The sequence below is a fragment of the Scylla paramamosain genome, chromosome 21, assembly GCF_035594125.1.
Source record: "Scylla paramamosain isolate STU-SP2022 chromosome 21, ASM3559412v1, whole genome shotgun sequence".
NCBI lineage: Eukaryota > Metazoa > Arthropoda > Malacostraca > Decapoda > Portunidae > Scylla > Scylla paramamosain.
Window position 1 is genome coordinate 22,403,371 of NC_087171.1, and position 27,396 is coordinate 22,430,766.

The 27,396-nt window shown below is 47.0% G+C and overlaps 1 long non-coding RNA gene across 1 annotated transcript in view; it reads right to left on the bottom strand.

Moving 5' to 3' along the window:
- Nucleotides 1–27,396, bottom strand: part of LOC135111263 (uncharacterized) — a 70,426-nt gene that overhangs the window by 28,790 nt on the left and 14,240 nt on the right. Inside the window, exon 2 of the long non-coding RNA XR_010273664.1 lies at nucleotides 26,038–26,100. This is a non-coding gene — a long non-coding RNA (uncharacterized LOC135111263). The remainder of the gene's footprint in view (nucleotides 1–26,037; nucleotides 26,101–27,396) is intronic.

Consider the following 27,396-nt stretch of genomic DNA (forward strand, 5'->3'; position numbering starts at 1 on the left):
TCTGAGCATAAGTGCCTAAGATAGAGTGAAAGAATGTAAAAAAGAACAGATTCATAACACAGGAAGTTGTTTTGGTGCTTGCTTGCGTCAGATCTGCACACAAAGTAAGCCGTCTGCGGCTGGCAAAGGCAGACTCAGCTCTGCTCCGTGTGTCTGGATAATTCTGCTTGCCTGGACTTGAGCCACAGCGCCGCCTAGCCTCGCTGGGAACAAGATCACGTTCCTCTCACTAATTCATCGTGAGAACGTGCGTGAGAACTGAGTCAGTGTGGTACCCAGCCTCCGCAGACGCTATCATTGCCACCAACACCACCACCACTACCACCACCACATCACTAAGGCTAAATTCACACCTACAATTTCTCCACAACTCGCTACAATTACAATACGTTATACCACACACGCACACGCACACACACACGGAGCCAGGATAACCTCGTCGCCTGTATCAAAAAGCTGTGACCGAGACGCCGTGCTGCTCCTTCCGTGCGACTGTGGTTTCTTGGAAAAGTCGTATTTCATCAGAATATATCCAGAGGAGGTGGAATGATAAGATCACCACGTAAAGAAACTCATCCCCACATTCACAAAGAGAGGCTGAGGCTCATCTTGCAGCTCGGCACCTTTATAAGAACATAGGAAAATAAAGGAAGCTGCAAGAAGCCAACAGCGGGAGCTCCTGTATGAATTTATGTTGTATCTTTCCCCTGTGGTGATCTCCTGGGAGGCGGAACAGGGGACAAGGGTGCTGACGGTACTGCTCAGTGTTCCGCGAAGATCTGTGGTGCTGGTGACAAGGTAACCCTCCACCCCCGTCTTTGTTTTCCCTTTTTTTTTTATTTTCCTCTCGTCTTTTTTCATAATACTTCATTTTTTATTTTCTCTCGGGTGAACTTAGCTATTCATACTTGTCTTCCTTTCGCCCCACGCTATATACTTTCTCTCTCTCTCTCTCTCTCTCTCTCTCTCTCTCTCTCTCTCTCTCTCTCTCTCTCCCGTATTCCCTAAATTTTTGCTACTTTCACACCCTCTCCCTTTATTACTCATATGTTCTGATCCTTTCTTTGTCATTCCTCCTCCTCCTCTTCTTTTTTCACCCTTCGTGTAGTTTAATTTTAACTTTTCAATTGAAGAACTCTCCTGACGGGTCAATCATTATGTTGTGTTGAGTTTCTCCATTTCTCTACAACCTCTGTATCAATTCTATAATGTCAGTCACTGGTAGAGAAAGAGAGAGAGAGAGAGAGAGAGAGAGAGAGAGAGAGAGAGAGAGAGAGAGAGAGAGAGAGAGAGAGAGAGAGAGAGAGAGAGACGCCCAAAGTTTATCCTTCTCTCACCTTTGTTCGGTAATTTGCATTTTGACCTACTATTCAACCCAACCTTTGTTCTGTTTTCATCTTCTTCCTTCGCCTGTCACTCAATACGTAAATATTAATGTGTAAATTCACTGGTGACATTCGCTTCCAAATTCAACATCGAGGAAGTCAAAACACTCAACAGCGCACACTATTTTTCTTATCGTAGCCCTTATAATTTGCACAAAGTTTATTTTCAGTCGCTTAGGGAGAGAGAGGAGCGAGCATAATAGACCAATAGATAAATGAATGACCGTCAGCCCCCTCCTCTTCCCTCACCACCTCTGCCTTCCTCCCCAACACGGCGCATTCAGATGGGAGGCTCAGGAAAGCAACTGGGGTTAATAAAGCCCACACCCAGGTGCTCCAGGCATAACTCTCGAGGAAGCAATATTACCCCGCCTGAAGACACGACCGCCGGCACGACTCAGCAACACAGGCCGGGTCGTCCTCCATTCTTAGCCCTACTCGGCCTAATGAATGATGGGCCATGAGCAGAGAATCTCGTCTGAGGGAAATGAGCGCTGGTGAGAGGCGATATGAAGGCGTAACGAAGAAGAGAGAGAGAGAGAGAGAGAGAGAGAGAGAGAGAGAGAGAGAGAGAGAGAGAGAGAGAGAGAGAGAGAGAGAGCTAACAAAACGCCATATTTGGTGAATAAAGCTCACGCGCAGCAGAGTGATGTTAGCGCTGCCTGTTTTCACCGCAGCCTTTGATCGTCACTTGTCGATGAGGAAAAGAAAACCACTTTTTTGTTTCCACTCGGCAAACCGACACACGCACACCTCGTTTGCTTCCACCTTTCCTTACCACAGCCGTGCGTCTTGCTCCTCTTCCCTTCGTTCCCTTCACGGCACCACTGCAAGGAGAATAAATGGACCACGCTCGAATTACAGCCCGGTACTCTTGAAGGAATATGCTCATGGAATGTAAACGCTCCCTGTCCTCGGCGTCGCCTTCACAAGTATACACCGAGCGGTCCTGTTATAGCTGACTGGATCACGGACACGCCCCGCCATCACCATCATCACCACCCACTGTTTGTTTCCTTCTCAAAGGTAACGTTCCCGTGTCGACGCCTTACCATCACCACAACAAACACCGCCACCACTATCACCACCCCTATCAGTTTCTTTTCCCATTTACCCTCCTTCTCTATCCCTCCTTTTCTCCTCTACGACCCCTGCCTCCCTGTACGTTCCTTTTACCTTCACTCCTCCACATACTCGTTCTAAGAAGCTTTTCCCTTTTTCTGCTATTTTTTTACCACACCTCCATCTCCTCGTCCTACTTCTTCTCATCTCCAGCTGCCCTTTCTCTAACGACCTCCTATTCTTCTCCTCGTCTTCCCTCCTCGTCGCTGACCACTCTCTCATCCCCTGTTCTCCCAATTCAGATAAGATTCAAGGCTGTGTTATTGTATTGCTCTCTCTCTCTCTCTCTCTCTCTCTCTCTCTCTCTCTCTCTCTCTCTCTCTCTCTCTCTCTCTCTCTCTCTCTCTCTCTCTCTCTCTCTCTCTCTCGCAAATTCCAGGATGGAAAGAGCATCACACACGCACACACACACACACACACACACACACACACACACACACACACACACACACACACACACACACACACACAGGCAGGCAGGCAGCAAAGTGTGCACTCCCGAGAGAGTTCACCACAGCGTGGGAAACATGATATGCAAAAAAAAAAAAAACACATCGTTTTGCATGCACCGAAAGGACAAAATGAAAGGAAAAATATGGACATTGTGGAAATCCGCGTAAAAGCGCAAAAATATTACCGACAACATTAACAATACCTTCTATCACAATTTTACCTTCTATCACCACTACTTCAATAACTACTGTTATTGATTAGACAATTACACCACCGCCACCATCACCACCACCACCAATAACAACAACAACAACAAACTAGTACTACAAACACTAATATTTCACCACCACCATCGCTACTGCCACCACTACCACCACCACCACCACCAGTACTACTACTACTACTACTACTACTACTACTACTACTACTACTACTACTATTACTACTATCACTAAAATATGAATGTCTGTATTCCCATAAAAAAAAAACTACATATCCAACACACAAACAAACAAATAAACAAACAGACAAACACGACCATCACTTCCGGGTTTGCAAGGACCCACAATTCACCGTTCACGCTCACCACTCCCCCTCTCCCCACCTTCCCATGTCCACTCCACCCACCTACCCACCCGTTCTTCCCCACCAAACAATTCTCTCTCTCTCTCTCTCTCTCTCTCTCTCTCTCTCTCTCTCTCTCTCTCTCTCTCTCTCTCTCTCTTCCAGTACCGGCCCTTTCAATAGCCAAGAGAGAGAGAGAGAGAGAGAGAGAGAGAGAGAGAGAGAGAGAGAGAGAGAGAGAGAGAGAGAGAGAGAGAGAGAGAGAGAGAGAGAGAGAGAGAGAGAGAGAAAGGAGGATTTACTTTCATTCTACATATAAAAAACACACAAATGGCCATCACAAAGCAGCAGCAAGAAAGTCCCTCGGTCTAACTCTGAAATGAATCATGAACAATGAACGTAATGACGGACACGCAATCAAAGGAGGAGAGATGAAAGAAAGTAAAACAAATAGAGAGAGAGAGAGAGAGAGAGAGAGAGAGAGAGAGAGAGAGAGAGAGAGAGAGAGAGAGAGAGAGAGAGAGAGAGAGAGAGAACGGTGGTCTTTAAACATTCAGAGCAGCACGATTAACCTCAATAATACATAAACGTAAAAATAAAAGAAAAAAAAAATTACAGCCTCGCTTCTTGCCAACCACTTCCCGCTTGCTCTTCCTGGCAGAGCAGACGCTGCTGCGGCGCGGAGGAGAGAGAGTCCCGATGGAGGGCAAGACGCAGCAGCAGGCAGGAATAGAGCGGCGCCTCTCCTCAGCGCCGCGACTCTGCATCCACTCACCACTCGCCACCAGGAAAGGGAGGAAGGAGAAGAGTGAGAGAGTCCCGCTGGTAAGCAAGACGCAGCAGCAGGCGGGAATGGAGCGGGGCCTCGCCTCAGCGCTCCAGGCCGCCGTGTGCAGTGCGGCGCGTGGCCGGAATGTTGCCTGCAGGCTGGCGAAGGTGCGGGAGTGTGGCTATTTGTGTTTCATTACCTGCATCATTACGAGGAGTTGTTGCTGGAATGAGAGAGAGAGAGAGAGAGAGAGAGAGAGAGAGAGAGAGAGAGAGAGAGAGAGAGAGAGAGAGAGAGAGAGAGAGAGAGAAGACACAAATCTAATGGTTCACATTAAACACCCATTACTAATAACATTTTCCCTCTCGAGGCAGCAGCGTCGCCACAGAACATCCATCTAATTAATTGCTGAAAGACTGCAGTGAGTTGTGGTGCTCCATTCACCGCAAAGCCTCCCTGGTGATCCCTTAATAAATATGCAAAGTTCCCCAAACAAACACACAGGGGTCTCGCCTTCTCTTCCCCAAACAACTTGTCCTGACTGGTTCACTGTGCAACACTGGCTTCCTTGTGCTGGCGTGGGAACAAGAGCCGTGCTGCCCGACGTGGGCGGCCTCCTGTCCCTGAAGACGCCCTGGCCCTCACCTCCTGTCCCTGTCCCCGCGGCCCTGATCTCCTGGCGTGGACTGGCGTGGCCCTGACGCGTCTCTCATGCTTCATTTGGGCGAGAGTCAGAAGACGCCGGCAGACACTTGTTGGTCTGCGAGGCTGGGGAGGGCGAGGCAATCTTTCGTGAATTTTGTTACTAGTCCGTTCCTCTCCTCCAAGTTTCTTGAAATGCATCATAACTCATGCACGTTTCTCCCCTCAGTCAAGCGCTGGCGTCGCGTGAGCCGCGGCGGCGTTCAGGCATGGAGAGGGAGGGGGATAGGCCGCCGACCTTCTAGAGGAAGCGAGGCTCAGACGAGACGGAGCACAAGAAGGAACTAATGACGGGAGCTGACGAGGAATATGCATGCCGCATATATAATGGCCTAGCCGCCGCCGGTCAAGGGCCACTCTCTGCTTGTGCTTCCTGGTGCTCTGTTTGGCCGCCGAACGTACGCAGACGGCGGCGGGACGCGTCACGCCGTGCCGGCCTGCCTCTGACAGGCACCAGGAACTCTGCAGGGAGGCTGACACAGTCACACCACGTGAGACAGGGTGACTACAGCAGCAACTCATGTTTGAAGGAGTGTATTGGAGTGGAACCAACACTGTCCCGCCCCGACCCTGCCCCGCCTCGTGCCACCATAACAACATACATGCCCACACTACACGTCGCCCCGTTCTGGTCCATTCCCTTTGCCCTGTCCCGCCCCTCTCCGCTCTGTTCACTTCACCCGTTCTGGCCCATCCCGTCTGCTCCGCCTCGACCCTCTCCGCCCAGCTCCTCCTCACATTCCTAATATTCAGAAGGAGATCAGGTTTTCTTGGCGTTGTTTGCTGAACACTTTAAGACGCTTTGCTTAAATGGACTCTGCCCTCTTGCTAATCTTGAAGGAAGGGAACCACTTTGTATTCATCATGGAAATCTCGCCTGGTGGTGGTGGTGGTGGTGGTGGTGGTGGCGGTGGTGGTGGCGGTGGTGGTGGTGAGCATTTTATCTTATTTTGTTTTAACATTTCATTGCTGCAAAATAGTCCTTACTTCTATTTTTTGATACATAACATTAATAACGAGAACATGCAAAGTACATCACAGCTTTCACTGGACTTGTTTATCACAACTTCAGTGAATTTCCCGAAGTATAAGCCGCACCAGCAGTAATCGCAACAACCTCAGTACCCGAACCTAAAGTATCACTTGTTCTAACGGCTAGAGAATATATGCATAAATTTCCGTATCCCCAACGCATTACTGCAAGTCGATACTGGGTACTCAGTTACCAGTAGTGGGAAAGACTACATGCAGGGACATTCCTCGCGTGCCATATACACAGGAGGAAGGCAGAGGAGTGAGGCAGGAGGGCGGCACCACCTTCCCGCCGCCCGTTCAGCTTGGGCACTGATGGATCACCGCCAGGACGCGCCGCCAGCTGCAGGCACCGGAATTAAGGCATATATTCCCTCTGGTCACAGCTTAATACAAACGTGGCCATTAATCACTGTAACACCTGCCGTTCAGACACTCAATTTACATGTGAGAGAATTGCATCCCAGTGAGCCAGGGAGGTTAGGAACAACAACAACAACAACAACAACAACAAGTAAACAGGATCAGCCACATAATTATGAAACTATTCGTAAGGAAGGAAAAGACAACCAGTTATTAACAGAAGACAACGTATCAAGAAAAAAAAAAGCAATAAGTAATAACCACAGCAATATATAATGAGGGAGTCATCAAATCTTTCCCAGTATTTGCTCCTCAGTGGATGAAATAGAGAGACACCTAGGTTCTCCATCATACCACCACCACCACCACCACCACCACCACGAGGCGCACTGATGCGGATATCAAGCATTCCCCTGATATTGGCAGGTCTCAAGTTTTATCATCCAGGAGGGAGGGAGTGAGCGGGGCGAGCAGGAGAAGGAGGAGGAGGGGAGAGAGAGAGGAGGAGGAAAGGCAAGATAGGTTGGCAGGGAGAGAAGGAGCCAGGGAAAGGAGTGGGACGAATGTGGAAGGGAAGGGTAAGAGGAAGGGAGGAAGAGGAGTAGTGCGCCTCGTGTTTCATCCGGGTGAGTGAGGACGGCGCCTCAATTTGCGCGCTGGGGACCTTGCCAGACGTGGGGCAATGAAGAGCGCGGAATTCTGGTTTTATCCTCCGCCCTTCTCTTCTCCGCCTTGTACAAGATATCCTCAGCTCGGTTCAGTAGCAATACAACGTCTTTTAACCTCCATGACATCCCAGTGATCTTTACCCTTACCAATTCAATCGCTACCACACAAATATTAGAAAAGAAAATGGAAACAGTAGTCTGTAACACCACGTCGCTTGAAAGCTCCGCCGCCGCACAGTTATTTACAAGCTTCACGGTGGCGCAGCAAACAGCCGGAACCAGCAGCAAGTGGCCCAGGGATTCAACGAAAAAAAAAAAGTTGGAAATCAGAGTACATTTTTCAGCAGGCAGACTTGGGTTAATGTTCGGGAGGCAGTGGTGCGCGGGAACGGCCGCCGTCAGGAGAGTAACAACGCCGCTGCCTCGGGAGCCAATGGCGTCATTAAATTTTATTATACATCTCTGTGAGCGGGGCAAACTCAATTCCGGAAATACACTTTACTGAGAAAGAAACTTGTGTTCTTACTGAAAACAAAACAGCTCCACCAGGTTGCCATGGTCACTTGTACGAGTAAACTTGTTTGTTGCTTTTGTTGTTCAGACACACACACACACACACACACACACACACACACACACACACACACACACACACACACACACACACACACACACACACACACACACACACACACACACACACACTTCAAATCAAAACTTAGCGTGCCTGTATGCGTGCCTTGACTTGGTGAGCAGGAAAGATCCGCTGAAGTAAAAGCACAAATCCCGTGGGGTGTTCGGACAGGACTCCCCCACCCGAAGCGACGTCGCTGCCAGGATGGACACGCTCACTGGTGACAGCTAACAGGTGTGTACAGTACCAGTGCAACTCCGCAAGTGCAGGGGTGTACCAGTACTGTAGGTAGGTTGTAAGTGGAATGTAGGTAGGCTGTAGGTCAGGCCAGACTATGCTCACCGCCGCACCACACCTGCCAGTTACTGCTGTGGCTGACATGTGTGGGAGGACTCTGGCAATCTAAAAAAAAAATATATGTACTGCGATCAACGACGCCCTCGCTTTTGATCTCTGTGACGGGAACACTCCGGCACAGGGAGGCAGAGCGGCGCGGCAAATATTGGGAAAAAAGATACACGCGTGTCACGAGAGTTTTTTTTTTCCACGGAGTCCTTTATTATTCTATTCGTCAGCAAGAACTACTTTGAAAAGTATAAAGCTGATTTGCCCACATTAACAATTCTGGATAATTATCTTCTGCGACTAGAGAGTAAACAGCACAACACGATGACAGCCACGAACACATCACATAACCGTAACTCACTGAAACATGGCCATACAGAACACACAAGAATACGTGCAAGCAGTTCATGAATGGGCTGACATCCCACAATGAAGACAAAATAACATTAACTTTTGTGGCCGCTGCAATTATAATCAAAGATAAAACACAGGATGAGTAAATAGCGTGAGGCAGAGGTCAAGACGCTGGAGGAGTAGATGGGGTGGGGAGAAGGCCAAGGAGGGGCAGGACGGAAATTGAAAAGAATAAGCTGGGTGGCAAGAAAGCAGGGAGGAGCCTCAAGCAACTGCAAATACCATCATGTTTTTCATGAAAATTTTCCCCTCGCACTCTCTCGCCTTCTGATTGTCCCTCTGGCTGCCTCGCCTCCTGTGTTTTCGCTTCGACATGAACACTGCTGCTTTAGTTCTTTATTGCAACTGTTACGTGATCCTGGCAAAATAACGCGTCAACAAAGCTGTACACCATTCTGCTTTTGTTCTTCCATTTCACAAATGACGATGCTTCTCTCCGTACTCTGGTTTTGCCACGCTTTTTCCAGCCTGTGGAGTTTTTATGCAGTCGTAAGGTGTCTCTGTGCCGGCCAGGAGATGGCTCAGTGGCTGGAATGCAGCTGTAACTCTAGGGACTTGGGTTCACCTCCAATCCACACCACTGAGCCATTCTCTCTTCATGATTTTTATTTTCCGTCGAGAGAGAGAGAGAGAGAGAGAGAGAGAGAGAGAGAGAGAGAGAGAGAGAGAGAGAGAGAGAGAGAGTTGACTTTCAACACCCGCCATTACAAACACAAATGTGCCTACACCACCACAGGCTTACCATTTACCACACCATACTCGTAAAACCTTACAGCGCATTTGGATGTGGGCTGTAAGAGAGAGAGAGAGAGAGAGAGAGAGAGAGAGAGAGAGAGAGAGAGAGAGAGAGAGAGAGAGAGAGAGAGAGAGAGAGAGAGAGAGAGAGAAATGCTACGCGTATGTTGAGCACAGCGGTATGCAAAATTTAGCATACACGCACACGCGCACACGCACACGCGCACACGCACACGCACACACACACACACACACACACACACACACACACACACACACACAGATGTTGTGACCGAGATGTTCCAAAGGATTATAGATGATTTTCAGTGGCTTCCATCTTCTCCATTTCTTCTTTCTTCTTATTTATTCTGTCTTGTTTTCTATCTTTTTTATTTTCTTTCTTTTCTTGTTTCGCCTTTACGTAATGTAGTACTTATGTAGTGTAGGGGCACCACAGAACATAGCACACCTGACTCACGATCCCACCTGGTGTGCCACTCGCCGCGCCCACTAACGAGGCCTCACACAAGGGTCGGGGCAGCGGGTCACGCCTGTCATTTTCCCTGAGTTGCAGGAGCCGCCATTGCTCGGAGGAGCGGCACTTGAACACATTACGTTGCTCGTTTGTTCGTCACTGGGAGTGAATAATGATAATTACCGCGTCTGGGATGTCAGGTGGAAGTCCTTAGGGGGCCGTGCATTCCTTGTTGTTCATTTGTATCTTCGTCAGAAGTAAGGCACGTCCTGGGCGCCTTTCATGGAAGAAGACTCAGTGGACAGTCAGAGTACCAACATTTCAGTTCCCACAGTTTAACATGAAGTCGATGCGGAAAATTTCGAATCTCTCACCCAGAAGTAAACACACAGAAATGAATGTAGACAGCCGCTCAGTGCACCAATAGTCCCTTCGCCTCCTCCTCGGCGCATCTCATTGTCCGCATTACTGAAAGTGTGTCTGAAAACACCTTAAGCTTCATTCTTCAGCCACAAAGGAGGGAACTTCTTGAGCCTTATATGATTGCATTACCATTATTATTGAAACATCTCCGCCATGAACACGAATTTCAGTGTCAAGTTCGTCGATAAATATTAGATTAATGAGAAAACTTTAGCAGGGAGACTTGGAACAGCACACCTGCAGTGGCGGGAGTCGCGGGGCATGGCGGGGAGCGGGGGCAGCGTGGTGGTGGTAGGAGGAGAGCACGTGCAGGCAAGTCAGATGTGTTATCGATCGTTTTTCTTTTATCAGTGAAAAAAAAAGGGTTTTTGTCATAATCTGATAAAACGGAGATCTCAGTCCTGGTCGCAAGTATCCATAAACATTGTTATTTTTTTATGGAATGCCACACGCTTTTTTGAATGAAGCAATCTCTTAATCTGATGAGCGTATCCACATCCGTCACCATTATTACAAAGCCGCGTAATAATACGTGGCCCATCACTGACTTGACTTTACTGAGGAATTAAGTTATTCATTATGATTCTGAAAAAGAATTAGTTTCGACATTTCCACCGCACGTGAGCTATTTGTGAACTTTTTTTATGTATGTAATCAAGTTCCATGATGAAATACGTGTAGCTGGTGCACAGGGTGATTGTGAAAACACAGGCTTGTATGCCATTCGGTGAGGAACAACACAGCAGGCACCAGAGGCCTTTTTTCCTCTTTAATGCTTCAAGTGCCGTCTTCTTCAGAGAGAATATCTCGCGTAATGAGGAAAATACTAGGTAAAACATCAGGGAAATCAAGTATTTCTAGTTCATCCTTTGCTCCCACACCACCTAATTTCTCGCATTTATAGAAAGTGTTGAGGCTTGCAGTGGTTGCCGTCACTGACAATGATGATGCGGCTGTTTGTTGTTCTCCAAACTTGTTATTGCAGAAGTTTCCTCGTTCATTCCCACGGCTGTATTGGCACTTGACGCAAGGAGAATAGCCTGCAGTCCTGCACACATTCATCTGGAACTAACAGATACCTGAAACTACGTCGCAGCTAACACAGTTTAGATACGAGTCTGGGAAGCTAATGGTACTCGTAATATGCTGCTTCATATCGCTCCACCTTTTTTTTGAAAGAAGAGCCATTCGCCCACACACACACACACACACACACACACACACACACACACACACACACACACACACACACACACACACACACACCTTTACAACAATACGTTCTAAGAAAGGGAGCCTTCTCCTCTCCTGTCCTGTCCTGCTGCATCATCGTGCAGTGACGGCACATTGTTCTTCAAAAAAGGTGAGATTTAACCATGACCTGAGACAAAGGCACTAACAGCTCGAGAAGAGGACTTCCAAATGGTTAGTGTGCACAGGGAAGGGTCCAGACTCGCCTCCCTTTCTACTTCCCATTAACTGTGTATCGAGGCGCCATCCAGGCAGGCAAGCACCGTCTACCTGCCCCGTCTGTCTGTCTAATTCCCCTTATCACTGAGGCTCCCGGCGCGACTAGACAAAGCGGCACTATCTGTAGGCAAGCACCGTGTAGCCTACCAAGCGACGATCTTCATTCCCTCCACCAGTCACGGCAGATTAAAATTTCCCGCCAAGCTCTTCCCTATTCCAGTCTTCGCTCACTTGAATCACTACAGGAAGATAATGGTGAGCTTGCAAACGTAAGGTGAGACTAAGAAGAAAGGGTTGTCTAGTACGATGTTATTTAAGCCTTCATGCTGGAGACGAGTAACTAGATTTGTTAGTAACACCTGATTCAATTTAGCTTTACATCGGGCCAGCGAGGCTCCCTCCCTGCCTTGGGGCCGAGTGGCGGAATGGAGGCCGGTGCTTTTATGCTTTTAGAAGCTGTTTGTCTGCACGGCGGAAGGGCTTGGATTGAGTGCCCTATTTCCTCTATGAAAGAAGTAGATAGAGTATAGTCAGGGCGTAGGAGGAAGAGGGTGTGTATGTGTGTGTGTGTGTGTGTGTGTGTGTGTGTGTATGTGTGTGTGTGTGTGTGTGTGTGTGTGTGTGTGTGTGTGTGTGTGTGTGTGTGTGTGTGTGTGTGTGTGTGCCCGTGCGAGCTTGTTTGCTCTACATATACAGCAGGAATTTTTGAAAAAGGGCGCAGGGAGGCTTTGTATGCAGAGAGGGACAGAAAGAAAAAAAGTTTGCACGTCGAGTGTCGAAATGTACACCTCGAATATAGAAAAAAATGTGTGTGTGTGTGTGTGTGTGTGTGTGTGTGTGTGTGTGTGTGTGTGTTCCCGTTCGACATAACCTTCCCTTCCTCTCTACCCTAACGATCCTCACAGTAAACGCTGTGTGACTGTCCTTTCCTTGCTTCACGCGGAGCAGCATGACGGTTTTCCATGACGTGCTGCCGGCAAGGGCACTCCATAAACCTTTACTGAAACGAGGACATGGAAGATTAAGTCAGCTGCGTCAGGAATTTCATGTTCTGGACTAAGACAAACACGAAAGTGGCATTTCCTTCTGTGTTCCCTGAGGTCAAGTCATAGGTGGTTATGTATTACTGTCATTCTTACTAAGTTCCACACTAGTGACATGGGCCCGATCAAACTGTCTTTTACAGATATAGCTGAACCCAGGACGCCGAGCCGCGCCGTCCTCACAGGAACTCTCCCTTTAAGGGGATCCGTCCCTGGGAACAATTGTGGCTGGGTGACCATTCTGGATATCGAAAAGACGCGGCTATCCCATAAAATACGTCTCGACCAGATTAGAAAGCGATAAAAACAAAAGGGTGTAAGCGCGTGGGGCAAAAGGCCAGACACGCCGCTGACGCAACACTGCCTCTACAGTGAAGCGACGCGCCCTAGCGTGGAGACGAGCCCCAGAGACGACGAGAGAGTGCAGCCCAGCTTATAAGGGCAGGGAGGCGCCCACACACTAACAAACCTGCTTTGAGCGCGAGGAGAAGGCCGGGCCGGAAGTGATCACAAACCCCACAGGTAAAACAGGCGCGTTATTTACCTTCTCTGAACGACACGCAGGGAGAGACGGAGGCATGCAAAGTCGGGTGCGGGGAGGAAGAGGGAGGCAAAACTGATTTCTCTCTCTCTCTCTCTCTCTCTCTCTCTCTCTCTCTCTCTCTCTCTCTCTCTCTCTCTCTCTCTCTCTCTCTCTCTCCCCACCGACCGACATACTCACTTCGGGATCTTGTTATTTTTCTGCATTTGGTTGAAAGGGAGGGTCGTTTGTGGCGCCGCTCGTGGGTGGGAAAGACAGGAAAATGTTGCACCGAGGTGAATTTTGCTGCTTGTGTGCGTGACGGGAAACAAGACCTGTGCGTGGGTACTGGCGAGGACTATGTAAGAGGAGGAGGAGGAAGAGGAAGAGAATATGGGTACTTTAAGAGTGAAAAGGGACGAAATGTGAGAACAATGAAAGACTTTACAGCGAAAGAAACTTGAAACAGGAGGCCGAGATGAAAATAACGTGAAAGAAGAGTAAGAAACAAAAACAGCACGCCTGCAGCGGGGCGAGACCAGCGCACGTCGCAGGCCGGAGGTGATAACGAGCCCCGACTGAGATATGAATGGGACGCAGCGAGACAAACGAGTCGTGAGAGGCGCAGGTGCATTAGCAATGAATTAAGAGCCAGGTGAATAGTGAGAGAGAGAGAGAGAGAGAGAGAGAGAGAGAGAGAGAGAGAGAGGAGAGAGAGAGAGAGAGAGAGAGAGAGAGAGAGAGAGAAGAAGTAAAATATATTGGTGTTGATATAACCTAATGGTGGTGATGTAGGGGTGATGACAATGTAGTGGTGATTAAAGTATTTCATGGTGGTGACGTAACGCAGTGATAATAAGGTAATGATGATGACTGGTGATGATAGAAATGAAAATGAGAGATAGTGAAGGCAGTGGTAAATAAAAGCTGTGTGGCGCAGTGGCTGATACTGTTGTCACGATGATAATGAGTTGCTAATGGGAGGATGATTATGATAATGCTGTAATGATGATGATGATGGCAGTGGTGGTGGTGGTGGTGGTGGTGGTGATGGTGGTGGTGGTGGGAAAGGCGGAAGTTAATTTACCAGTATATGAAACAACTGACAGTTTTAGTAGTAGTAGTAGTAGTAGTAGTAGTAGTAGTAGTAGTAGTAGTAGTAGTAGTAGTAGTAGTAGTATCATTATTCGCTGACACCTGCCCCTGTCTCCTATTTTGTTGTCGTTTCCTTTCTTCAAAAACAGTTTCCCCAAGATTTAAGCATCAAAATAACCCTAAACCCAACACAACACAAGCAAACTATGACAACGCACCGAAAGCATGCCACTACAATAACCAGTGAAGGAGGAGGGAGCAACTAAAGAAAACGAAGACAACCAGGAGAAAACGGCGGCCGAGGCAACTGTACGGAAAGGAATATTATGACAAGCAAGCGCAGAAAGCTTCTATTAAGTACAATATTTCAATGTTAAGCCAGCATTTTAAATCACCAAGAGTAGAATCTTACTGAAACTATAGCCAGCAAATACCAGGAGTCACCAGCAATCGTCACATCATTCACTAAAGCTCCGGTTACACATATAGAGACAGTAATGATCAAGAAGGATACCTGGGTCAATGAGTGCCAGGCATATCGGAGGAGGACGGTCAAAGGGAAGAGCCTCAGTGGGAAACTTAACATCCCAAGAGACCTCGATCCTTTCCCAGGCTTCCCAGTACAAGACAAAGCACTGCCAACCACTGTTCTTCTCTCAGTCATTGAGTGAGCGCGTTACATGTACTTGTTTCAACGAATAGTTTGCGGTAAGGTGAGGCTTGTTTGGGAAGGTAAAAAGATAGGCGGTGATATTGGTGTTGTCCTTTTGAGAGTTTTCTGATTGTATTTGGTGCTTCTCTCTCTCTCTCTCTCTCTCTCTCTCTCTCTCTCTCTCTCTCTCTCTCTCTCTCTCTCTCTCTCTCTCTCTCTCCCCGCCACACGAGTATTAAAAAGCGTAGCCACGGCAATTTCCGATTCGTGTCCCCGCTCTGTGCTCCAGAGAGAGAGAGAGAGAGAGAGAGAGAGAGAGAGAGAGAGAGAGAGAGAGAGAGAGAGAGAGAAAGAGAGAGAGAATCCATTCCGAAACACTACAATTCAGGTAATAGCCACTCACCTTCTCTCAAAACTCAATAAAAGAGACAAAAATAGAAAAGAAAAGCAAGACACATCTTAGCCTATCCTTGTCCAAACGAGAGGACGAATCCAGCCATCTCTGAAGGACTTTGCGTGAAGATATAAAAGTGACATTAGCCTTCATATATTTTACCAAGTTGCAAACAAATAAAATACAGAGTTAAAAAAAAAAAGTCTGCTTAATTTTTAACATAGAGCATGTCTGTGTGTCCTTGTTCTCCAAATTAGTACAGAATATTCAGCATGAAACGGAAGAAAAATAATTGCAGGGAGCGAGTAACTAACAGTCCAAGTCGGCGGAAAGTATGGCTTTAACGTTGTTTCCTCTACTCTTACTTATTGTGAGAGCAGCAGCAGCAGCAGCAACAGCAACAACAGCAGCAGTAATGGCAGTAATAGCAGCAGCCGCCTTGAGCTGCAGCACTGCGGGCAATGTCTCACTAATGTGTTCCGCGACGCATTAACAGAATATTCTATTTGTTAGTCTATCTCCACGTCACGCCCTGGAGATTTGCAAGTACTGTATTAGGCAGACACGTCTTGCTGCGTTTTCCGGGAGGAGGAAATCTTGTGGAAAATGTGTGTGTGTGTGTGTGTGTGTGTGTGTGTGTGAATTACAGCTTCAAAATGTATATTGGCTGTTTATGATTGGACGTAACCCAAAGTAAAATTCTTTCACTATTTCCATACGGTGGAAAAATTATCCCATTTTACGTGCATAAATTCTTTTAATCCTGCTTAATTCTGCCTACAAATAGTGTTGCAGATATTTATGCTGTGCTTTTTGCTCCATGAATAATCTTGGAAACGTCCTAACTTTTTTTTTTAAATTAGCACAAACTTTGTGTGCGCAGCAGGAACACTCATTAATGAAATAGTGTTTCTTTAAATGTAGCGAAATTAATAGGAGTCTCTGGGTCTGCTTTTCTTTATTTCCGTCTCCCGGCCTGTCTGTCTTCCTGCCTGCTTACCTGCTTGCCTGTCTCTGGGTAATGGCCTTGTGCCTGTCACTCCCCACACATCATGTAAAAACAGCGCCTCCCATTCACGCCACCGAGAGCAGCGCAAACTTGTCATATGATATTCAAATTCAAAAGTGTTAAAATACGAGTATAGAGTAAATAATAAAAGTCTAAATGAAAACTAATCGTATCAACGGAAAAATAGGCATGACAAGCTTGCAATGAAATCGGTCTAACATAAAGAGGGACATTTTGCTTCCACTACACTGATATCTTATCTTCTGAGAACTGTGTCAGCGTTACGTTAAGAATAATATTTAGGTAATTTTTTCTCGTTAACTGTCGCCTGCATACTACTCTGTGTGTGTGTGTGTGTGTGTGTGTGTGTGTGTGTGTGTGTGTGTGTGTGTGTGTGTGTGTGTGTGTGTGTGTGTGTGTGTGTGTGTGTGTGTGTGCCTATATTTCCTCAATCAGAGACGCACACACGAAGCAAAGACACAGACACACAAAAATAAAGAAAAAGACAAAAAAATATGCTGCTACATGAAGATACATATGTGTGCAAATGGAGAATACAGAACTCTCCTACATGAAATACAATGTCTGAAAACTTTTAAAGATAATTTAATATACGAGTCCACAAAATTAAGCCCGAGTTATAAATTGCCCATGGCCGGTAAGAGAAGGGAGGGAGGGAAGACGGTCACCCATCCACCCAGCCACACCCCCAAACCTCCCAACACACACACACACACACACACACACGCGCACTGTGAATCATCATGAGCAAAAAGCAATGTGTGTGTGTGTGTGTGTGTGTGTGTGTGTGTGTGTGTGTGTGTGTGTGTGTTGCTTGCATTATTTGTCGCCTTTCCTCAGCCTGCAGTATTAAGTTCACTGAGCCTTAACACAAGCGGCTTTTCTGTGGCTTTTCATTACTTTGAACTGTTATTACTATCATCATTATTATTTGTCAGTCCCACTCCTTGTAAAGTAAAGCAAAGTAACACAGAACACCAAACCGGATAACAAATTGGCGGCTTATTTTAAAAGGCCTTGTATAATAGTGTTAAAGCGAAGCGTGGGCACCTTCACAACCTTTCCCCTCGCAGCTCTTCCACAACGACGCTCGGCTGCTTGTGTTTTCCCTCCTTGCCGCCTATTCTTTCCCTTCCCACACGCGATTACCCTTCACACCAGCAACACTTCCTATTCACACACATAAAAAAAAAGACAAATTCTCCCTCCTTCCTTCCTCCCTGCACGATTCCCTCCCTCCCTCCCCTCCTCCCCGCGCGCCATCATCCTCCCACCGCTCACAAACTGTCAGGGCACAGGTATTACCGCCCATTATGCCCCACTGCGTTACGTACTCCCAGACCGGTGTGCTGCAGGAAGGCTACCTGCGAGGGACTGCTAGCTGAGGATTTAATTTGGTGATCTGAACTGAGTTGATCTGCAGTGTGTAGGAGGAGGAGGAGGAGGAGGAGAAGGAGGAGGAGGAGGAGGAGGAGGAGGAGGAGGAGGAGGGTGATAACTTAGCGTGACATGAGCGCACAGCCATTGGCGCGTGTCTAATGGCTGGAATGTATCACCGCCTCGATACCAGAGCGGCCTGACATGTGGCTCTCGCGGGGCACGCTGACCCCTCCATGAGCCAGGCCCCCTCTCTCTCTCTCTCTCTCTCTCTCTCTCTCTCTCTCTCTCTCTCTCTCTCTCTCTCTCTCTCTCTCACGATAGACACGGATTAATGAATATGCAATAATGTGTTTTTAATGTAGGTGCAGCAAGGGAGGGGCGGTGAGTGGCGCCATTACCCGATGTGAGGACGCGGCGGCAGCAACACACGCTGCGCCCCGAGACAGCAAACACAAGTCCCTCACTGTGCGTCACGTAATATTGTTAATTCTTTTTCCTTATTTTTCGAGTTCTATTCGTATTAAATTTCATTGCCGACAGAAACAAAAGCGCTCGTTACTTTGTTAGATATTTTCCTTTATAGCTCTGTTACCCTCCAGTATGGCCTGAAAGTTTGGCAGACGTTGTTTACTTTGATTCTGTCACATCCATTGGTGCATTGTGTTAAAGACGGGGCGGAAAGGGCACATTGTTTAGTCTGACGCCTGCAGTGGACCATTGTACCACGGGCCATGGACCACCTGTGGAACCTGGGTCAAGGGTTGAGGCGCCTGAACTAGTGGGCGCAACGAACGACCTGTGAACAATACAATAAATTGGTGAGAGCAGCGGGACGGCAGGAGGCGACGACAGCGGATGGCGAGGACAGTGGACAGAGAGGACAGCGGATGGCGAGGACAGTGGACAGAGAGGACAGTGGATGGTGAGGACAGTAGACAGAGAGGGCAGTGAACAGGGAAGACGTGACTCAGGGATGGGAGTGGACGAAGACAACAGTTGACCAAGAGGACAGAGGGAGGGAGAATCATTATAAACAAGGACGTTAACTAGAAGCATGTTGTTATGAAGCAGCCAAGGAGGGAAGCTGATGTAAAGAACATACAGTACATGATGCGGGAGATTAGATGGATAGGACGATAAAACTTGGAGACCAGTTCCCTTTGATTCATGAGGCAAAAGTACATGAAGCAGATGGTGGGCGGAGCTACAGTGACAGAAGGTAATCTTGCCAAAAGTAACTTCTTTCTCGCCCCCCTTCACTGCCCAACCAACATCCCGCGGGGTCGTCGGGTCATTCCTCTGTGGGACGAGGTAGAAGAGTCTCATTTCAGTCGGTGCCACGCTACTCTCAGGCACCGTTAGGCACGAGGAATTCGCTCGCTCACGCATGGCTTTCCCTCTACCCAGACCGATTTTCTATATACAGAACTAGTGGCGGATGCAACCATCGTGCGTAGGTAGATACATCAAATTACTGTAGTTTCAACGAAAATATTTTCCTCAAACAGATGCAAACATGCGTAAAAAGTAAGTTTAATTGACAAAAAAAAAAAAAAAACACGTTATATAAATACACAGCCAGGAAATTATCGTTTAGTTTTTGTTTGGTTTTCGAAGGCAAAACAAACACTTCGAGCTGCTAACTGGAAAACAGAAAGCATTTCAACAATCAGTAAATCGTGATACCAATATTAATTAGCTTCCAGGACCAATCGTTTTTCTCTCTCTCTCTCTTTTTTTTATTTTTATTTTTATTTTTATTATTTTTATTTTTTTTAGAATCGTAGGCACCATGCGGTCCTGAGGTGCATTACTTAACAATAATCCAACCAAGAAAGATCCATCCATGCCTCTATCCGTGTTTGTGTTAACTTTTCCCTCCCGCTGTGAGTCTCGGTCCCCTGATACACCGCTACTCATGTCCGATGGGCCAAAAATCACCCCTATCTATGACCAGTGTGACAATAACTTTACTCGGAACAGGAGAAGTTCATGCATTCTCTACCACGCACAAGAATTTTCCCCATTAAAAAGAAGAAAAAAAAAAAGAGAGAGAGAATGTAGCGTCACGTATTCAGTTCTCTTGAAAATAGTGTTTGGATGAAAAATAAATGAATTGCTAAAGTTGTTTTTGCAGTTGGGAACGCGAGGAGATGCTGCAGCCACTACCACCACCACCACCACCACCACATCTCAGCGCTGCCTGTACGATTGCCCCAAAGTTCTATCTTCTTTTCTTTTCCTTCTCTGCTCACTTTTACCTCGTTTTTATCTCGTATCGCTCCTCAAGAAGAGTATTGATATAGCGAATGTCGCATATATTGTGTGTTGCTGAGGTAATTCATGCAAAAGTATAGGAAAGTGACATGTAAACTCTCTCTCTCTCTCTCTCTCTCTCTCTCTCTCTCTCTCTCTCTCTCTCTCTCTCTCTCACCGTAGCAGTTAAACGCAGCTACATCTGAATAATTACACGTCACCTGATCGCTCCATCACAAAGGCCGTACCTTCAAAGCGGCCACGGTTCAGCTGCGGTGGTGGGGTTATAAATGTACTCAGGTAATTATATATGTATGGTGCTAGTCTTGAATTCACTGCAGTAAAAGCCACTGGCGGGTTTTTTAATATTTTTTTTTTGGGGGACTATTGTTGTTTTATAATGAGGCAACTGAGGTGATGATGCCGTGCTTAATTCATCACAGGGAATGAGAAGATGAGCAGGAAGAGGTGGTGGTGGTGGTAGTGGTAGTGGTAGTGGTAGTGATGGTGATAGTGGTGGAAGTGGTTGTTTTGTTGATGGTGGGTCGTGGATTGGTCTCTCTCTCTCTCTCTCTCTCTCTCTCTCTCTCTCTCTCTCTCTCTCTCTCTCTCTCTCTCTCTCTCTCTCTCTCTCTCTCTCTCTCTCTCTCTCTCTCTCTCTCTCTCTCTCTCTCTCTCTCAGTGATGCACAGTGATGGCGGCAAGACACACGAGTGTTAATCAATCATCGTTACTCGTAATTGATTGTCTCGCCTTCCACTCGCAACACAAGCAGTGGAGGTGAGGAACAAGACTCGTCCATCTTTTCCCTCGCCGTCCTTCCCTCGCGGGGCACATTCACCTTCCTCCTCCTTGCTTCATTAAAGGATCTTGTCTTGCTGCAGAAAGCGTCTTCACTGCAAGATTTCATTTAAGCCCTTCACGAAATTGAATGTGTTTTTTTAATCTTTTATTTTCACTCGAATATAATTACCGGTAAGTAGAAAAGTACAAACAAGTATTAAAAAGCTAATTTGCTGCCGCTCTGTTGAAATGTAGGATAAAAGATTATTCTTTATGTGTGTACATCGCAATACCTCACGATGTGAAGAAGCTTTTATGGTGAAAAGGTTACGGCTGAGATAGAACTTAAGTTTTACTAAAGTTTTCCGATAAAATGTACATTACGAAGTAAAGTCGATAAAAGGAACTATTAATTGTCTGAACAAAATGTAAAAGAGTCATGATAAGAATTGAAGAGTAAAACTTTCACAAAAGTGGAAAATATTGAGGCAGTTTGTAAAACGCTTCCGCGCAGTGACTGTCATTATTTTGCAGTTTTTTTTTTTTTTTTGTCCTTCTCCTGTCAGTGCTCCTGTGCAGTCACCACCACCATCACCACCACTCATTAGCAGCACGCCTGTGCAGTCACCACCACCACCACCACCACTCATTAGCAGCACACCTGTGCAGTCATAAGCTTCGCCGCGCCGCAGCTCGCAGTGCTCACTGCCGTGCTCGGAGAGCGCAGCTTTTAGGGATATTGGAGGCGGCGGCGCGGGGGCCTTGAGGAGTGGCGCCTCTCGGGGAGTCCGTGAGGAGGAGGACGAGAGGAGGGAAGAAGTCCTTCAGGAGCAATTGTCCCGTCAGGCTCGGCGGACCACGATTCTCATTTGTTACCACTCGGCAGAATCATGGTGGTGGTGGTGGTGGTGGAGGTGGTGGTGGTGGTGGTGATGACGAATGTGGCATAAAGGTACGTTGCTGAGCAATAAGTAAAGGAAACGTGATACATAGCAAGGAAACGGACGAGGAAAATTCAAAACTAAAACAAAGACAACAGAAAAAGGACAACGAAAAAGGATGGAAAGAGAAAAAGGGCAGATGGCAGGCAAGGAAAGAGACAATGAAAAACTTTTGCTCTCGTCTAGAAATTTTCACAAAAAAGTTCACCTCGTTTATACCTGTCCTTCAGGGACCTCGTCTCTGTGTGTGTGTGTGTGTGTGTGTGTGTGTGTGTGTGTGTGTGTGTGTGTGTGTGTGTGTGTGTGTGTGTGGTGTGTGTGACAGAGCGCAATGCATTACTGCAGGAAACAAGAAGGGAAGAGTTTGGTGAATAGAGGGGCGTGGCTGGATGGGATGTGGTGAGAGAGAGAGAGAGAGAGGATGGGGGGAGGATAGAATGAGACGACAGAGGGCGTGTTGGATGCAGACAGTGGGAGGGAGAAACTGAGCCTGAAGGTGGCCTGAGAATTCGAGAGAGAGAGAGTGGAGGAAGGCGATCATCGGATGCACAAGGACGGTGGTCACGGCGGCAGCAGGAAGGAAGGAAAACATTGAGACAACGGTCGCCGCGAGTCCCCTGGAGAGTACGGGCAGCGCAAGGCGAGGCGAGGCGAGAGAGGTAATGGGAGTAAATTTCATAGTGGAAATCATCTGAGCGACTTCCAGGAATACTGAATGTGCGGGCGCCTCCTGCCATCCGTGAAAATATGCTGCGTGTGCATGGCTGGGTGTATCAAGAATATCCACGTGCATACCTGAAGGGTAACACTTCGTATATTACATTGTAAGTTTCTCGTTTCCTTATCTATATTTCTTTTCATATGTCCGCCAGACTGTTATTAAATTCAGAAGGAAAAATAGTTCAACTTATCTCGTGTCTCTGTAGAAGGAAACAAAAAGAGGCGTTGGCGCTGTTCTTCCCCTGTTTTCTCCCCTCTCCCTTTCATCCATACTCACTTATTGCCTTAACATTGGTTCTCCCCCTGTGCCTCCTCCCTGCTGCTTACTCCCTTGAGCTCCCTTGATCTTCCTGACCTATTAAGTTTTCCTTACCCTCACCAATGCATTTCTCCCCCTCTCCCTGTCATCAAGAACCTCGCCCATTTATCTTTTCCCCTGGGGTTTCTATACCCTCCCCTCTCTTACTTCCCTCCTCGCTTCCCTCTTCCGCTTCTGGGTTTTCTTTTACTCACCCACACGTGGCAACCCACCACCACCAGCAGAAACATCCGCAAAACGGCCCCCGACCAGCCCACTAACCCAGTACCGCCGCGCCTCACCGCCGCTCCCCGCCCCATAACAGCCCCGCAGCACGCGCCGTTAAGGGAGAAAGCACAGTGCGATGCGATGAAGCTCAGGTGCGTCCCAATTAATGCCGGCGCCGTTTGTGGAGGGAGTTACCTGTATATAAGGATGAAGACCGGTGTAAAACGTAATGTCCTGCGGCTTTGTGCTCTGTAATTACGCCCAATCACAAAGAGCGGTTTTAAATGCACTTTTTTTTTTTACTTTCACTTTTTTTTCTCTTTTTTACAAACCTAGTCATCCTTGTTCATTATTCTTAGTTTCGTTCTCCCTGTATCTTCCCTCCCCCCTTCCCCCCTCCCTCCGTAGCTCCCCTCATCCACATTTTTTTTTCTCATATGTGACGTTCGTTTTGGGGATTTAAAAAGGCTCTAGGGATTAAGTGACCAGACTAATATTTTTTTTCTCTTTTAACGATTTTTTTTTCCAAATTTTTTTTTCTTTTTTCACCCTGAGAATTGGTGCGGGCAGCAGTAACATAAACACTAACGTGAAATGTTTGTGTTTCTCGCGGCAAAAGAAAAGTGTGGGGAATTGTGTTTCCTCTTTTTCTTTCTGGTGTTGCAAAAAAAGACGAGATGGAACTTGATTACCGAAATGTTATGTGTTATTTTTTTAGCTTCTTTCACATTATGTTTATTCATTTATTTATTTGCCTTTTTGTTTTTGAATGAGAGAGAGAGAGAGAGAGAGAGAGAGAGAGAGAGAGAGAGAGAGAGAGAGAGAGAGAGAGAGAGAGAGAGAGAGAGAGAGAGAACACAGACAGACAGACCGAGAGACAGAGAGACAGACAGACGGAGAGGTGCATCAATACTCACAAAACAGACAGAAACAGAAATAAATCCAGACACTTTAACACACACACACACACACACACACACACAGAAGGAAGAGGAAGAGGAGGAGAAGGTTGTCATTCTATAGTGTGCATCCCAAGTCTCAAGAGACGGCTGTAGACAAAGTCACGCTCATTCTTTCTCTTATTCATGGCAAAGTTTTGAATCAGTCAGCAAGGGAGTGAAGCTTCCCACGAGCGGTGTTTTTATCGCCGAGTTCGCCCCAGTATTTACTAAGCCGTCATTATCTTCATTTCAAAATGCGACGCAGTCTATTTCATGCACAGATTCCTCGCAGGATTTCAATAGGTTTAATATATTCACGTTAACTTTCCTTCGCCTAATTGGTTCCTGGTCTATTTTACGCCAAGACATCAGCTGCTTCCTCGGTCACGCACACTCGCTTCTTTCCCTCGCCAGGTTCGCTGCAGGAGGCAATTCCCTCAGCACACGCTGCCGCGGCGCCGCGTCTCTTGTGCTGCTGTGCTGCAGACGAATCTTTGCTCAGGAAATTCCTATAAATGTTAGCACGGAGGAAATTGGTTTTAAGATCATCCCGCGTCGCGATGAACAAATTGGCGCCACTGGGACGCGCGAGACAGCGGGAAAGAGGAGCGTCGCGGGGAAAAGAAGAGTTATTGAAAAACAAGTAATTTCCGAACCAAAGCGCTCGTCTCCCGGGAGTGAGGGGGACGCCAGCATTCTCCTTCATCAAGACTCGCCGTGTGCTGAGTCACGCACGCTTCTGTTCATGTTTTGCTGAGGCGTGTGTTCAGTGTGCTCAGCGTGGAGTGTGTGCCCGTCCCTGTTCCCCACGTCTTGCAGCACACACTCGCTCGCTCGTTGACGATGGGCCGGGGCGCCAAGGTGACCTAACCCTCACCCGGCCTGTTACGTTTCCACGGCAGTTAAAGGCGGGTGGCTGAGCGCCGAGACGATGTACGAGTGTAAGAGTACAGCAGTGAGACGCGGGGAGTAATGAATGGATGGTGTGACTGTTCTCAGAGCGCATCCAGACACACACACACACACACACACACACACACACACATTATGTTGAGTCTTTGAGTACGATTACACGTTTTGAGGCCAGTCATCCTTGGCGCTCTAATGCCTATTGCGGATGATGAAAGCCATAAAAACAAAACAGCATCATGTAGGGAAAGAATAACAGGAGGAAGGTGGGAGCAAGACCGCGTATGGCCGAGCGATGCGGTAGAAACCAAACAGACCCTCGGGAGCTCAAGTCATACAAAGGTTCCCTCGCGTTTCCCTTGGCTTACTAGGATATCAGAGTTGGTCAGTGCGATGCCTTGTTTCATTAAGCTTAATTTCGTCTTTGATCCCTTGAAATGTTCCATCTACGGATCTTGTTAACGCACGAAGAGCCTTCATTCAGATTTGTTCAAACTTTTCATGCTTCTTTTCACTCCTATTTTTATTTATCAATAGTTCCGTGATCCTTACATTTTTTTCCCTGAAGATGACAGGTTTCGCTGATCTCAAATTATCCTTTGCACTCTTCTGAATTGACTTTTCTAACGTAGCAAAACCGAAACGGAATGGAAAAGTCTCAGTGAACTAATTTCATCTCATCTCCCTCTTGTCCGCCCTTCCTCCTTCCCTCCGTAACTCCAACACTTAGGGAAACAAATTAACTACGTACAAAGAGCTTTAGAGTTTAGAGTTTATGAGCAAGACTTTGACAGAGAGGGAGGGAGGAGAGCAGGAGCCTCGGGAGTCCTCCTTGACAGTCACACATTTCTAAGTTGGGTAAGCTGACACGATACTGACACCAGTTTGATGTAAAAAAAAATAAATTGCTGACAAGGAAGAACAAATAGCTACAGGAAATGCGGAAGGAGAAGGAGGAGGAGGAGGAGAACGTGGATAAGAAAGGATTACAAAGGATTACAAAGGATTACAAAGGATTACAAAGGATAACGAAACAGTAACAGGCCTTTGGGTCACTGCATGGCTGTTTGGGAACAACTACGAACTAGCTACAGAGTTAAGAGACAGGACAGCAAAGTAGTAGGAGAAGGAGGAGGAAATAGTAAAATAAAGAGAGGAACAAGGACAAAAGTTCAGTGCAAGGTCAGCAAGAATAAGAAGGAAGAGATAACGCACTCCATAACCCTTCAGTCAGTTTTCCCACAATGCCTTACACCTCATTACCAAACACAGGGTGTCCATGTCATGACTAACCTTTTGTCTATGTCATGACTAAAAGGCTAACCTTTTAGCCTCCGCTGACCTGGCGAGGAACTTCTGGGGGGAGAAAGAGATAAAGGTTTTACTATAAACATTGTGAATTATGTCGGGAATATGAAAAAATATATGCATTTGCTTGTTAGTAACGGGTGCTTTCCATGTACAAATAAACCAAATATAAATAAACAAAGCGTTACCATTCACGAGCACGTTTGGCTAAATAAAGATATTAAATTGAGAGAGAGAGAGAGAGAGAGAGAGAGAGAGAGAGAGAGAGAGAGAGAGAGAGAGAGAGAGAGAGAGAGAGAGAGAGAGAGAGAGAGGCGGCGTGTGGGCGGGCGGGAAGCCTCGTCGTCCAGAGTTCGCTTCCAAACGGCCTGTATTGCCTTTTTCAAAACTTTACGGCGCGGCTTCGGCGTTCTAAACTCACCCTAAGTTGTTGAAACACGCTGCTGTAAACTGGGGAGGCCTTGAAGAGTTATGCCGCCGCGGCCTGGCGTCCCAATAAAGAGACAAGAAATACTCCGTGACCACTTGTCACTCTCTTGGCGGCGAGGGCGTGCGCGTGGCAGAGCGCGTCCTCGTCTCGCCTTGCCTCACCTCGCATAGTTCACACTTGTCGCAAAACTGGACACTGATTGCAATCTTACCTTGACCTACATTTCATTACGTTTATAGATATGTTACGCTCCTTTGGCGCGAGCAATATTACACGCCTCGACAACCGGAACAAATTTATTACTGAAACAGATACGTTATTTCATAAGTTACGTGGGAAACATTACGAAGATTAATTTTCTCTTATAATACTACACATATATGTATGTTAAAAGAATTTGCAAGTTTTTTTTATATGATATTATCCATTAATATTCTCTGTCACGTGTAGAGTTTTCAGTCCATGATCATCGCACTGGTCGTAATAGCTGATAACTATATACACGTGCGGTCTTAATCAAAAAAGACACTTGCATCGAGGAAAGAATCACGTTCCGGCCACCAGCTACATCTAAAGCAACATGGATCACGCCTTGCAACGTTTCCAACCGCCGCCTGTGTGACGTGGATGAAAGTCCTAACTGGTAACTGCTGAAAGGAAGGACAGAGCAATGGTGACCCCCTTACATGACGCGATGCGCCTACCAAAATGTGAAATCCAGATGGTGAAAGATATTCGCATCCACCAACATTCTGAGCCATCCACTTCAAAGCCAATAAATTCCTCGAACATACTTTTACAACCAGAAGCCTCCACGGGTGGGCGGCGCGGAGAGACAAAAATGCCAGTAACCAGAGCAAGTATTTGGTCGTGATACATACAGAGGTGTGAAAACCTAAAGCCGAAAGCCAGGA